The sequence below is a fragment of the Rattus norvegicus genome, chromosome 8 (assembly GCF_021556685.1).
Source record: "Rattus norvegicus strain SHRSP/BbbUtx chromosome 8, alternate assembly SHRSP_T2T, whole genome shotgun sequence".
NCBI lineage: Eukaryota > Metazoa > Chordata > Mammalia > Rodentia > Muridae > Rattus > Rattus norvegicus.
This window is the reverse complement of record NC_141541.1, coordinates 115,014,509-115,027,047: the sequence shown is the minus strand read 5'-3', so window position 1 is coordinate 115,027,047 and position 12,539 is coordinate 115,014,509.

Below are 12,539 nucleotides of genomic sequence, written 5' to 3'. Positions count from 1 at the left end.
GTGATGGTGATGGTGGTGATGGTGATGGTGATGATGGTGATGGTGATGGTGGTGATGGTGATGGTGGTGATGGTGATGATGGTGATGGTGATGATGGTGATGATGGTGATAATGATTGAGACAGATTCTCATTATGTAGCTATGACTATCCTGGAATTCTCTATGTGGGCCAGGCTAGTTCTTGAATTCAGAGATTTGCCTACCTCTGCCTCCTGAGTGCTAAGATTAAAGGATTCGCCACCATTCCTGGCCTAGGCTTGCTTTTTTTTCGTTCCTTTCTTTTCTTTCTTTCTTTCTTTCTTTTTTTTTTTTAGAAAAACGACTTTTCCAGTATATGCTCCCTGTAAACAGTTTAAGCCTTGCATAAAAGTACAAAAAAGAAAAAAGTATTACCTCAAGTTTCGTGATTCAAATATAACCGTCATTAACATTTCTGGTACAGCATGCTAGACATATTTCTATGCATTTCTACAGATAGGGGAGATAGAAATACTCTCATAAAAATGGGATCATGCCATATGTCTATTTTTTTTAGCGGATTTAATTTTACTTGACTCTAATTGAAGAAAATGAATCTGAAGTAAAATTGGAAGGAATTCTTGAACTTTACATACATTTTTTCGCCACAAAAGATCCTCTAAGCCTAAGAAAAGAGCTGGTGTGACATTTGAAGGTAAACATTCCTTTGGTCTCCAAGGTTTACCCATTGTCAACCTTCTTGAAGTCTTAAAGGAATGACTCACTTCAGGGGCCACCCTGGGGGTCTCCTGTCTTCTCAGGTCTATCCACACTGGACACTGGGGTCTCCTGTACTCTCGGGTCCATGTACACAGGACACCAGGACCAGGGCCTGCCCATCCTGTCATTTGGCTGTCATAGTCCACAAGGGGAGTAAGGCAGGCTGGGATTTCATCACTGTGGAGGAATGAGCCACCATCATCACGGTGTCTCTCCTCTTCAGATTTATTCCAGAGACTGGAGAGTTTTGTCATTTCCCATCACGTCTTTGGTCTTTCATGAATTAACTTCTTGGTGTGGCATGAGATAAGAGTCAATATTAATCTGCACGACACAAATATTCAGTTGCTCCGAGGTCTGCAGACTCAAATTGCTCGGCCAGAATCAGGCACCTGTTTCTAGACTCAGTGATCTAAGAGTTTATCCCAGAGAATACCACCCTGTCTGCATCCTACAGCTCAGAGTAAGTCCTCAGACGAGGGAGGCTCAAGCGCCTTGACCTTCTACTCTCTCTGCCTAAGGCTGCCTTGGTCTTTCCAGGTCTTTCCATGTCAACAGAAATTTTGGCACCATTCTTTCTAGCTTTGGGGAAAAAAACAAATTTAGACAATTATAATCTTAACAATATTGTCATTCAATTCACAGGCTTAATGTACTTTCTCCTTTATTTCAGTATTAATTCGGATGCTATTTTTCTAGTCTCCCGTGTAGCGATTTTACAACCACCACACTTTTCCAGATGTTTCCCACTAGTGTATCAATGCACAATTGATTTTTGAAACTGCGGTAAATTATAAATGACAAAAAAATTGCCACTTAAACTATGTTTCATCATACCACATAATTATCCTCCTGTGTGGGGCTTGGAAGATCTCTCTCAGCGATCTTTGAAGAGATGATACATTGTTATTAAGGATCATCAAACATGCTTTTGAACAGACCCCAGTCTCTATATGCTCAAACAGAAACTGTCTACCCGTTAAACATCTGTTTCTAAGTCTTCCTCCCAATCCCAAGCCTTTCCTGACACCGTTTTACTCTCTGCTTTTTGGAGATTTTTTTAAAGGCTTTTTATTTTGTTTTGGTTTGCTTTGTTTAGTTTTTTGAGCCTGGATCTCATGTAGCCCAAGTTAGCCTAAATTTCCTATGTAGCCAAGGTTGACCTTAAACCCTGGATCCTGGGGTTGGGGATTTAGTTCAGTGGTAGAGCGCTTGCCTAGAAAGCACAAGGCCCTGGGTTCGATCCCCAGCTCCGAAAAAAAGAACCAAAAAAAAAAAAACAAACAAACAAACAAAAAAAAAAAAAACAAAAAAAACCAAAAAAACCCTGGATCCTGTTTTCACTCCCCAAGTGCTAGGCTTACAGACAGGCGCAGCTGTGGCTGACCCTGCTTCTGTTTACTGTCGCTGCTTCAGATTCCACTTTCAGATGAGAGTATGCTGCAGTCCTCTGTCTGACTGGTTCTTTGCACCCAGATGTGCTGCAGACTCATCTCATTGTAACAAACAACAGAACCTCATTCCTGCTTGTGGCTGAATAACAGCCTATTGTGTATAAACATCTCATTGGAAAAGCATATTTAACTATTCATTTGTAGATGGTTGGGTTAATTTCATATCTTGTAAATAATGCTGCAGTGAACATGATGCAAGATCCTCCTCCTCTCCTCCTCTCCTCCTTCCTCCTCCTCCCCTCCCTCTTCCTCCCCTCCCTCCCTCCTCCTCCCCTCCCTCTTCCTCCCCTCCCTCCCTCTTCCTCCCCTCCCTCTTCCTCCCCTCCCTTCCTCCTCCCCTCCCTCCCTCTTCCTCCCCTCCCTCCCTCTTCCTTCCTTCTCTCCCTCTTCCTCCCCTCCCTTCCTCCTCCTTTCCTCCCACCCTCCTCCTCCCCTCCCTCCTCCTATCATTCTTTTGTTTGTTTCTTTTGAGTTTCATTTGTTTGGGTTTTTTAGTTTTTCAAAGCAGGATCTCACCATGTCACTTTGGCTGCCCAGCAACTCCCTATGTTGACCAGGTTATCCTGGAACTCACAGAAATCTGCCTGACTCAGCTTCCGGAGTGCTGGGATTGTAGGTGTGTGCCAACATTCCCGGTTTTCAGCTATGTCCTCAATGTACTAATTTTATTTCCCTTGTGTATACATGGAGATGGTGTGTCGCTGATCAGACCTATGGTTCCGGTTTTAGTTCTGGAATACCTTTTTCCACAGCAACTGTACCTTTCACATCCCATCAGTGTGCGAGGAGTCTCTAGTCTCTCCCTTACCGACTCTCGGTGCCTCTTATGCGCCATTCTTACATGGGTGAGGCGGTAACTCTGGATTCGTTTGCATTCCTTGATGATTAGTGAGGTCTGGTACCTGATACGTTTTCATCTGGGAAATACCTGTCCATGCCCTTTGCTCATTTTAAGTCAGGTTATTTGAGGGTGAGGAGTTGGTTCAGTTGGTAAAGTGGCTGCTGCCCAAACAGAAGGACCTGAGTTCAGATGCCCAGTGCCATATAAAACATGAGGCACATCAATTCGTACTGCAATCCCAGGGCAGGGGAGGCAGAGGCAGGGGGATCCCTGGCGCTTGCTGCCCAGCTGGTCTCTCTGAATCAGTGAGACACGCTGTCTCAGCAAACAGGTCAGAGAATGACAGAGGAAGACTATCCAGTGTTAATGTCCAGCCTGCACATAGCCGGCAGCATGTGTATCTGCATATAACCACATGCATGTGCACGGGCACTCACACGTGTGTATTTACATATACCACATGTGCATGCACAGACATGCGCGTGCGCACACACACGCCCCAAATAAATTAAAAAAAAAACTGTAAAGTAAACAAAGGTATTTTGCTTCGTTGCCATCCAAATTTATCTTTTGAGCCCTCTTTTCTGTTCTACTATGTGTTTTTATGCTGGTACCGTACTGTTTTGATTTCTCTCCCCTGAAAGAGTTTTAAATTCAGGTACCGTGATGCCTCTAGCTTTGTTCTTTTTGATCAAGATAACTTTGGGAATTCAGGGTCTTTTGTAGTTTCCTGTGAATTTTAGAACATTTCTTTCCTGTGTCTGTGGGAACTGCCAGAAGAACTCAGGTAGGGATTAGCATTGCGTCTGCGGTTTCCTTTAGCTCGGACGGATATTTCAATGTGAATTCTTCTAATTTATTGAACATGGGTTCCCTTTCTGCCAGAAATCTCTTTGATCAATGATTTATGGCTTTCAATGTACTGCTCTTCCATTTCTTTGATTAAAATTACTCCCAAGGAGGCTGGAAAGACGGCTCAGTGGTTATGAGCACGGGTTGCTCTTCCAGTCGATGGGTTCGATTCCCAGCCCCCACATGGCAGCTCACAGCTGTCTGTAACGTTTTCAGGGAATCCGAAGTCCTCTTTGAGCCTCTGAGGGTGCCAGGGGACCATGTGGTACACAAAATGTATATGCAAGCGAAACATCTGTACATCTAAAATTAAAAACCAAATTTGTCCTAGGAACGAGTCCTACGGCTCAGTGGTTAAGAGCACTGACTGCTCTTCCAGAGGTCCTGAGTTCAATTCCCAGCAACCACATGGTGGCTCACAACCATCTGTAATGAGGTCTGATGCCCTATTCTGGTGTGTCTGAAGACAGCTACAGTGTACTCATATACATAAAGTAAATAAAATTAAAAAAAAAAAGAAATGCTACTGCTTCTCCTATGTTGACTTTGGGAGCTTGCTCTGAGGTCCCAGTGGTGTGTGGATGTTTATAGACTCTTGACGAAAGAAGAATCTTCTGTGGAGGAAAGCTATCTTCTTCACTGAGCACTCGGGGAGTGGTGAGGGAGGAGGGAGACACCTGCCTCATTGGCCAGCTCATCCTGTGCCTGTGCTCAGTGGGGTACTGGATATCACAGCCAGATCTCTCTCTCTCTCTCTCTCTCTCTCTCTCTCTCTCTCTCTCACTCTCTCTCTCTCTCTCTCTCTCTCTCTCTCTCACACACACACACACACACACACACACACACACACACACACACACACACGCCCATATTGTTATAGCCTGCAAAACTGTACTGCATGTTTAATAAGTCTCATAGGGGTTTTTAGCTGTAAGTTGGCTGTTTGGGGGTTTTGTGTATGAGATCACATTGCCTGCAAGCAGAGACAATTCTATTTCTTCCTTCCTGACTCCAAAGCCTTTTAGCTCTTTCTCTAGCTTAACTGCACCCGTGAAGACTTCCGGCTGATTATATTCAGCTGCTGTTCGGTGCTGTGGAGCCCACTCTGCCCTCATCACTTCTGATTCTGGCTCTCCTCGAAGATGAACATTTAAGCCCTCAATTATGATCGTGTGGAGTCATCTTCCCCCCTTGCAGGCCCCTCAGCTTTTGCCTCGTGCACTTTGATGCTCTGTGGTTAAGCCTACACGCATCAAAGATAGCTACATATGTTTTTATTTCATTTTGTTTCAGGACAGGGCTTTAGGTAGCCTGAGATGGCCCCAAACTTGCTACATCATCGTGTCCAGCCTTTTAGCTTGTTTATTCCATTTTTGTCTCAGCAAAAAAAAAAAAAAGAAAAACAAGTCAAATGGTATAGGACATTTACTCAAACAGACCTCAAAGTATGTCTTGTTCTTAGGCAAGCCATTGAGATGGCTCAGTGGGTAAGAACTCACTGTGCTGCAAATCTCACTGACCTGAGTTTAAAGTGCACACACATGTGTGCACACACAGAGTAGTGCATGAGCACTGCCCCTTACCATAGAACACACACACACCAATATAATTAAATTGACAAGATTAGCCTTCACCAAAATACTCCTTGATGTCCAACAAATTCCCTTTGCCATTTCCTTCCTTCTTTCTTTCTTTCTTTCTTTCTTTCTTTCTTTCTTTCTTTCTTTCTTTCTTTCTTTCTTTCTTTTGGTTTTCAAGAAAGGGTCTCTCTGTGTAGTCCTGTCTGTCCTGGAACTCACTCTGTAGACTAGGCTGGACCTGAACTCATGGAAATCCACCTGTTTTTGCCTCTCGAATGCTGGCATTAAAGTCATGTGCCACCACCATCCAGCTTCCCGCAGTACTTTGTAATACAGCTGAATTCAAGCTCATGCTAATCGCCTTGCAACAGCCTCTGAAGTGTCCAAATCCTGAGCAGGACACCTGGTGTGACAAACAAAACAAAACAAAACAAAACAAAACAAAACAAAAAAACCCTCCCTGTCTCACTATCTAGCCTCAGGTTGGCTTTGAACTCATCATACAAATCCTCCCGCCTCGGCCTCCTGAGTGCTGAGGTTACTGGTGCGTCTGACCCCTCCCCTTAGCTCCTGGAACTATGGTTAGAATTGGCTGGCATTTTACTTGGATTTTTACATCTATAGTTATCATTGAGAATGGTCTTGATTTTCCTTTCTCGTGATACATTTGTCACGAAGCACTGCAAAGCTTTCCACCCTAATACTTAGGACCAGCTGCACCTCTCATGTTGTCGATCTTGTCTTGTTAAACTCATTTTCCTTTCTCTCTCTCAGTGTATGTCTATGCCACAGGTGCATACACTGTCCAGAAGAGGATCAGGACTCCTTGGAGATTGGAGGTACGAGTGTATAGGTGGTTACGGGTGCTAGGAACTGAACTCCAGTCCTCTGGAAGAGCAGCAAGCACCCTTAACCACTGAGCCATCTCCCCAGCCCTGTAGTCTCTTGGCAGTAAAAGATGTCATTGCCTTCAATGTCCATTTTACCCTTTCATGGCACATGCTCATGTTTTACTTTCTTTATATATATTATTTTAAAAGATTTATTTATTTATTTTATGTATGTGAGTACCCTGTTGTTCTCTTCAGACGCACCAGAAGAGGGTGTCGGATCCCATTACAGATGGTTGTGAGCCACTGCAGGGTTGCTGGGATTTGAACTCAGGACCTTTGGAAGGGCAGTCAGTGCTCTTGACCACTGGGCCATCTCTCCAGCCCTAAATGTATTATTTTTAAAAATGAAAAAAAAAAACATTAGGCTAGGGCCTTCACAAGTCCCCTTGAGGAAGTGGGTGACAGAGTGCTTAAGAGCCCAGGTCTGGAATCAGATGCTGCCTCTCGGCTTTGGTATCCTCCTCCTCTTGCCCCTCTGGGCATTTAGCTCTATACAGTCCCCTCACTGTCTCACCCAGTCTCCTTCATACTCCCATATCCTCTTCCAGGAGATGCCTCTCTCATCCCTGGAGGCTCTTCTGTTCTCCTTGACTGTGTGAGCTTTTGGGGGAGGAGATTAATTGGTTTGTCTTCATTTTCCTCGGTCTCGAGAGAGATGATTAAACGCGTTTTAGGACAAGCATCTTGCTGTGTCAGCTTTCATGTCTTTAGTTTCAGCCTTGCTTCGTTTCAGGTGTGTCTGTTATAAACAACATATGGTTAGATGAAAAGAAGTAGTGAGACGGGGTTCCGCTAATGGATGAATTTTACCCATTTCCATTTAACACGGACTAATTCCCACTGGGGCGTCTCCTCTCACCTCCTCTCCATTCTGGCAAAAGCTGGTAACCTCTTACCCTCTGCCTCATGCAGAGAACCTGGTGTTCTCTGTTTCCTCAGCCACCAGGGGAGCTGATGAGACCTTTCTCCTTAAGGTTGGGCAGGGCCATGTGGATAACTGAGCCAACGAAGGGAGGATGACAAAGTCATTCTGAGCATGCAGGTTCAATCTCCAGTACTCGAAAAAGAATGACACTAGAGATTTGGAAGATGGCTCGGTTGGTAAAGGCTCTGGGTGTGATCATGGGGTCCTGAGCTCAGATCCCCAGCACCAATGTAAAAAGCTGGGTGCTGAAGAGGGTCTTTGTAGCTCCAGTAACGGGAGGTGGGAGCAGATGGTCAAGTTCAGGGAGAGACTCCATCTCCAAAGACAGGACAGTGATTGAGGAAGGCACCTAACTGACTTCTGCACACATACATGCACCTACACAAACACACGAGTGCACGCACACACACACACACACACACACACACACACACACACACATGCACACAGGAAGTAGAAGGGAAATGTGGCGTTTCCAAATGGCAGGTAAGAATTGGTGGATTCTTTTTTCCATCCCTCCTTTCCCAGCAGCACAGGCACAGTGGCAGGAGCTCAGCGGGCTTCCTGTGAGAAGTGCACTCTGCTAAGACACTGAGATCTGCAGGGCTGTGTCACAGCAGACTCTAGCCTGTTTAGCTATGCCAGCATTCAGTCTCTGGCATCAGTGACAGTCCTCTTGACTGGGAGAGTCATGCAACAGTTCTAGCCAATGAATCTTAAGAATAGGTTGCTGGGCATGTATGTGTGTCTTTTAGGTAGTGTCTTTAAAGGAATCAACTTTGGTTACAAAGCAGTTTCTCTTATTGCCTTCTCTTTCGGGAATATAACACAGGAGCTGAAACTATGGGAATCACCTTGACAGCAAGAGGACTTGGATTTAACCTAGAGGAACCATAGGGTGCAAGGATGGACTGGAACCCTGCAGATACCATATATGGCAGCTACACTTTGAACTTCCTGTGGCTGAGTTTCATTCCGGGAGGGGAAAACAAGCTCCTGTTTCAAGTCAATGCTTTGGAAGGTTTCTGGTCCCAACGGCTCACCCTAGGTTTTTGTGGTGGAAGCGCTCGTCCCCTAACTTCAACAACAGTCAATTGGTGGCTGATTATCTAACCCATATCCCTGGTATTGGTCACTTTCCTTGTTCTGTGACAGATTGCCTGCCTAAAGCAACTTAAAGGGGAAGTGTTTATTTTGGTTCTCAGTCTAAGAGGATACAGTCACCATGGTGGGAAATGCACTGCAGTGGGAGCGATGGGTCTGGTCACAGTGCATCCGAAGTCAGAGGGAGACCAGCCTTCATTTTAGGACCTCAGCACCTGGGATGGTCTGCCCACATTCAGGGCGAAGCTTTCCTCGTCAGTAGAACCTCTCTGGAAACACCAGCACAGAATCCAGTGGTTGACAACATTGACTAGCTTCTCTAACAATGCACAATGCAGTTGGTCTTGCATGTTATCCCCAGGCCACTCTCAACAAATGAAACTGCTGGTGTCTCCCACCCAACCTCTCTCTCTCTCTCTCTCTCTCTCTCTCTCTCTCTCTCTCTCTCCCCTCCCTCCCTCCCTCCCTCCCTCTCTCTCTCTCTCTCTCTCTCTCTCTCTCTCTCTCTCTCTCTCTCTCCCTCCCTCCCAAAGAGATTAATTTCATTTGTTGATATACTTTTTATGTTCTATCTGTATACTCACCTGCAAGCCGGAAGAGGACATTGGATGCCATCATAGATGCCTGTGAGCCACCACGATGGTTGCTGGGAACTGAACTTAGGTCCTTTGGAAGAGCAGTCAGTGCTCTTAACAGCTAAGGCATCTCCCAGCTCCGAAAGGTCTTGTTTGTTTGCTTGAGGCAGGGTCTCTCTGTGTCACCTTGGCTGTCATGAAACTTGCTCTGTAGACCAGGTTGATCTGGAAGTCATAGAGATCCTCCTGCCTCTGTCTCCCGAGTGCTGGGATCAAAGGTGTGTCCACTGCTGCCACCGGTACCCGCTGCTGTCTAGCCCTTAACCCCATTCTCTGTATTGCTCCTGACCTCAGATGGTGAGGTGTGCATATTCTGTTTAGCTACATGGCCTCTTTTAACCATAAATCTTTTTGGCATTTCCTTTCTCCCATGTCTTGGTAGTCTAGGAATCTTGGCTCATATGGAGTCCCATAAGGAAGAAGGGTTCTGGGTTCATGGGAGCAGCTCCCACCCCTACTACCTGGGCACCGTGCAACCTCTGAACCACACAATCCCCAGATTACACACCTAGATTTCCTACTGGGTGATGTAAGTAGGATGAGTGGAGACAGGAGCAAACAGGAGCTGCAGTGACTCAGCTTCCACACGCTCTGTCTTATGCATGGGATTTGGTTTCTCCCTCTGTGACCAGAACATTCTTTCCCTGTTCTTCCTTTACCCCTACCTCCTGCCAACCTCCATGTCCCAACTATGATAATAGCTTCCTTTAGGCCAGAAGTCCCAGTTTTCCCATTATACTTATTAGTGGTGTCCCTTTAACTCGAAGTCGCTCTCTTTAATGTCAGATTCTGTGCTAAATCCTTAATTGCCACATGAATTCACAATCAGTTTTGGCAGTGACCAGAAACCTTTTTTCCCTTTGAATACACCCCAGCTCCTCTACACGATAGACATTTGCTTCTAGACTTTCCACCAGGCAAACTCAGTATTAGAGGCAAAGCTGAGTGTAGAGTTTGTTTAAGGTCTTGTATAACCCAGAACCTGCTTTGTGCCTGGCCTTGAACTTGTGGACGTCCTTCCTCCAGTTCCTGAATTCTGGGATAACAGGTACAGGCTACCAAACCCAGGGCTTTGTGCATGCTGGCAAACACTCTACTGGTTGAGCTGCATCGCCAGTCCTGATCAGAGATTCATTTCTACACACCAAGCTCTTCCACCCTGACGGGATGTGGAAGAATGTGTTCCATCCACTCAGTGTGCCTGGAACAACATGGTGGCAGCTGTGGCCACCTCATCTTGGACTGGCATGTGTTACACAGAAAAGCAGGAGTTGAGACAAAGATGGTGACCTTGGAGCCATGTGATCAGAACTAAGTTTGGTGACGTATCAGGCCAGGAACTTGAGCATACAAGATTCTGGGGACAAATAGACTGGACACCACCCGGGGAGCCATTGCATGATGGGTCTTCGGTGTACAGAACACTTGCTTAAGAATCCTGTGATCTGAGCCAGTCTGAGGGTTAATATCACCTCTTGTTAATAGAAGGGCCATCTGGGGCACATATCTCTTGGAAATGTCACTGGGAGAAGGAGTAAGAGTGAAGTCCCCGGGTCCTCCCCAGCACACTTGTGCTGACCCCTGTCCTGAAGATTCAAGCGTGCCCCTGCCCCCACCTTATATTCTCGAGGTTTTTATGCAGTTCGGTTCTCAGCAGTGGTGAGAAACAGCAGGAGTCATATGGTCCCCCTTTAATAAAAGCCTACCCTTTAACCTCATTCCTGCTGAGGAAAGGGGGCTTATGTTGATGGCTCATACTGGCCACAGATCCCACTGCCAAAGAGGAGCCTCTCTCCTTACTCATCACTCTACCTATTCAGTTCCTCTGTCTTGGGGCTCTCCAACATACCCGTTAGATCCAGACCACCCTTGGTTTCTCAGGACCCCTGATTACTGGCAGGACACCAAACACACCTAGTCAAGACCTCGGATCTCCATTCTTCTGGGTCTAGCCTTTGTCTCCATTGTTTGGACTGGTATGGTTTCATCTTCCTGCTACCTACCTAGTAGGACAAGAGACTCTCTCTACTTCCTCACTTCAAAGCTCATCTTACCCACTACCCAGGGACCAGGGAAAGCTATGTCTTTCTGATGCCAAATGTTTTTGACCCAAAGTGGATCTCCCTCCTGAGCCTCACTTCACTTTGCACTCTTAGGTCACTGGAGAACTCGAAGCCTTGATGACCCTGAGCCTGCTTGATTCGTACTGGAATTCTCTATGACCGTCTCCAAGTCAGAGTACACAGGCTCGGTGAAAAGCATTTAAATCAGCTGTTCCTAGATGTGGCCACACACTCGATGCCCATGCCTCACATCAGCATACTCAAAAGAGAATCTCTGACTGCATGGTATTTTTCTTTTAATGGCTCAGGAGAAGACAATGTTCTCTCCAGAGGAGGATCAGTCTTCAGCCCTTGCCAGCCCAGGTTTTAAACACACATCACTGTTGGGATGGCAACAATAAGGCCAGACTGGAAGAACTTCCCTCACGGTCACCTTCATACCCTACCCATCTCACCTCACTCATGGCTGTGAAGAGTGGGAGGAGAACTGTATCTGGAGTTTGTAGAAGGATCTCTTGGAAGAACAACATCTATTCAGAAAGTCTGATGCCCAGATCCATCACTGCCATCAGCAGCGAATGGAGGTGATGGGAACTACTCCTGCTATGCTGGAATCTATCACATGCACATGCACACACGCACACACACATACAAGAACACATATGCACACATGCACACATATGCATACATACACACTTGGACACACATGCATGTATCCACACACACATATAAGAATACACATACAAGCACACACATATGCACATGCATGCGCATGTGTGCACACACATACAAGAATACACATGCAAGCACACGCACATGTACATGCATGCGCATGTGTGCACACATACGAGGGGAGTTGAGGTTGGAAACAACCTTCTCCAGCAAAACCACCATGAAGACCCCTGACTCCTGCACACCCAATATCTGTCCCTCCTACTCTCCATGAAGGACCAACCACCCCTAGATCCTAGGGAGAGGTAGACCTCAGATGTTTATGTTGGAAGTTTAGACTCCTGAGGGATCTACTTGAAAGGCACCGAAAGCTCAGAAACAAAGCAGAAATGAGAGATGAGCCAAGACTGTGAGAGGTCCAGCAAAGCCAAGGTCAGCAGCAGCCACTGAGGCTGGCCCAGCAGAGGGTGGCAGTCAGAGGAGGGATCAGCATAGCTCCTTCTGAGGACAGTAGAGTCTGAAGGCTATGAGCCATGGCCTCCAGTCATACCCTGCTTGTGTATCCACCACAGCTGCCCCTTTGAACCCCTAAGCCATGTCTGCTTCTCTCAGGGAGTGTCCAGCAGAGGGAGGGAAGCCTTGGTGCTCAGCCTCAGGGGACAGAGGCAGCAGGCACAGCTGCTGCCTCTCCACTCAGCTCTGGCTTTCCCCAGGGGCTGGCTCTGCAAGACAGCCTCCCCCACAAGCTCACGGGACACATGTGTGTCCTGCTGCTGCTCTGC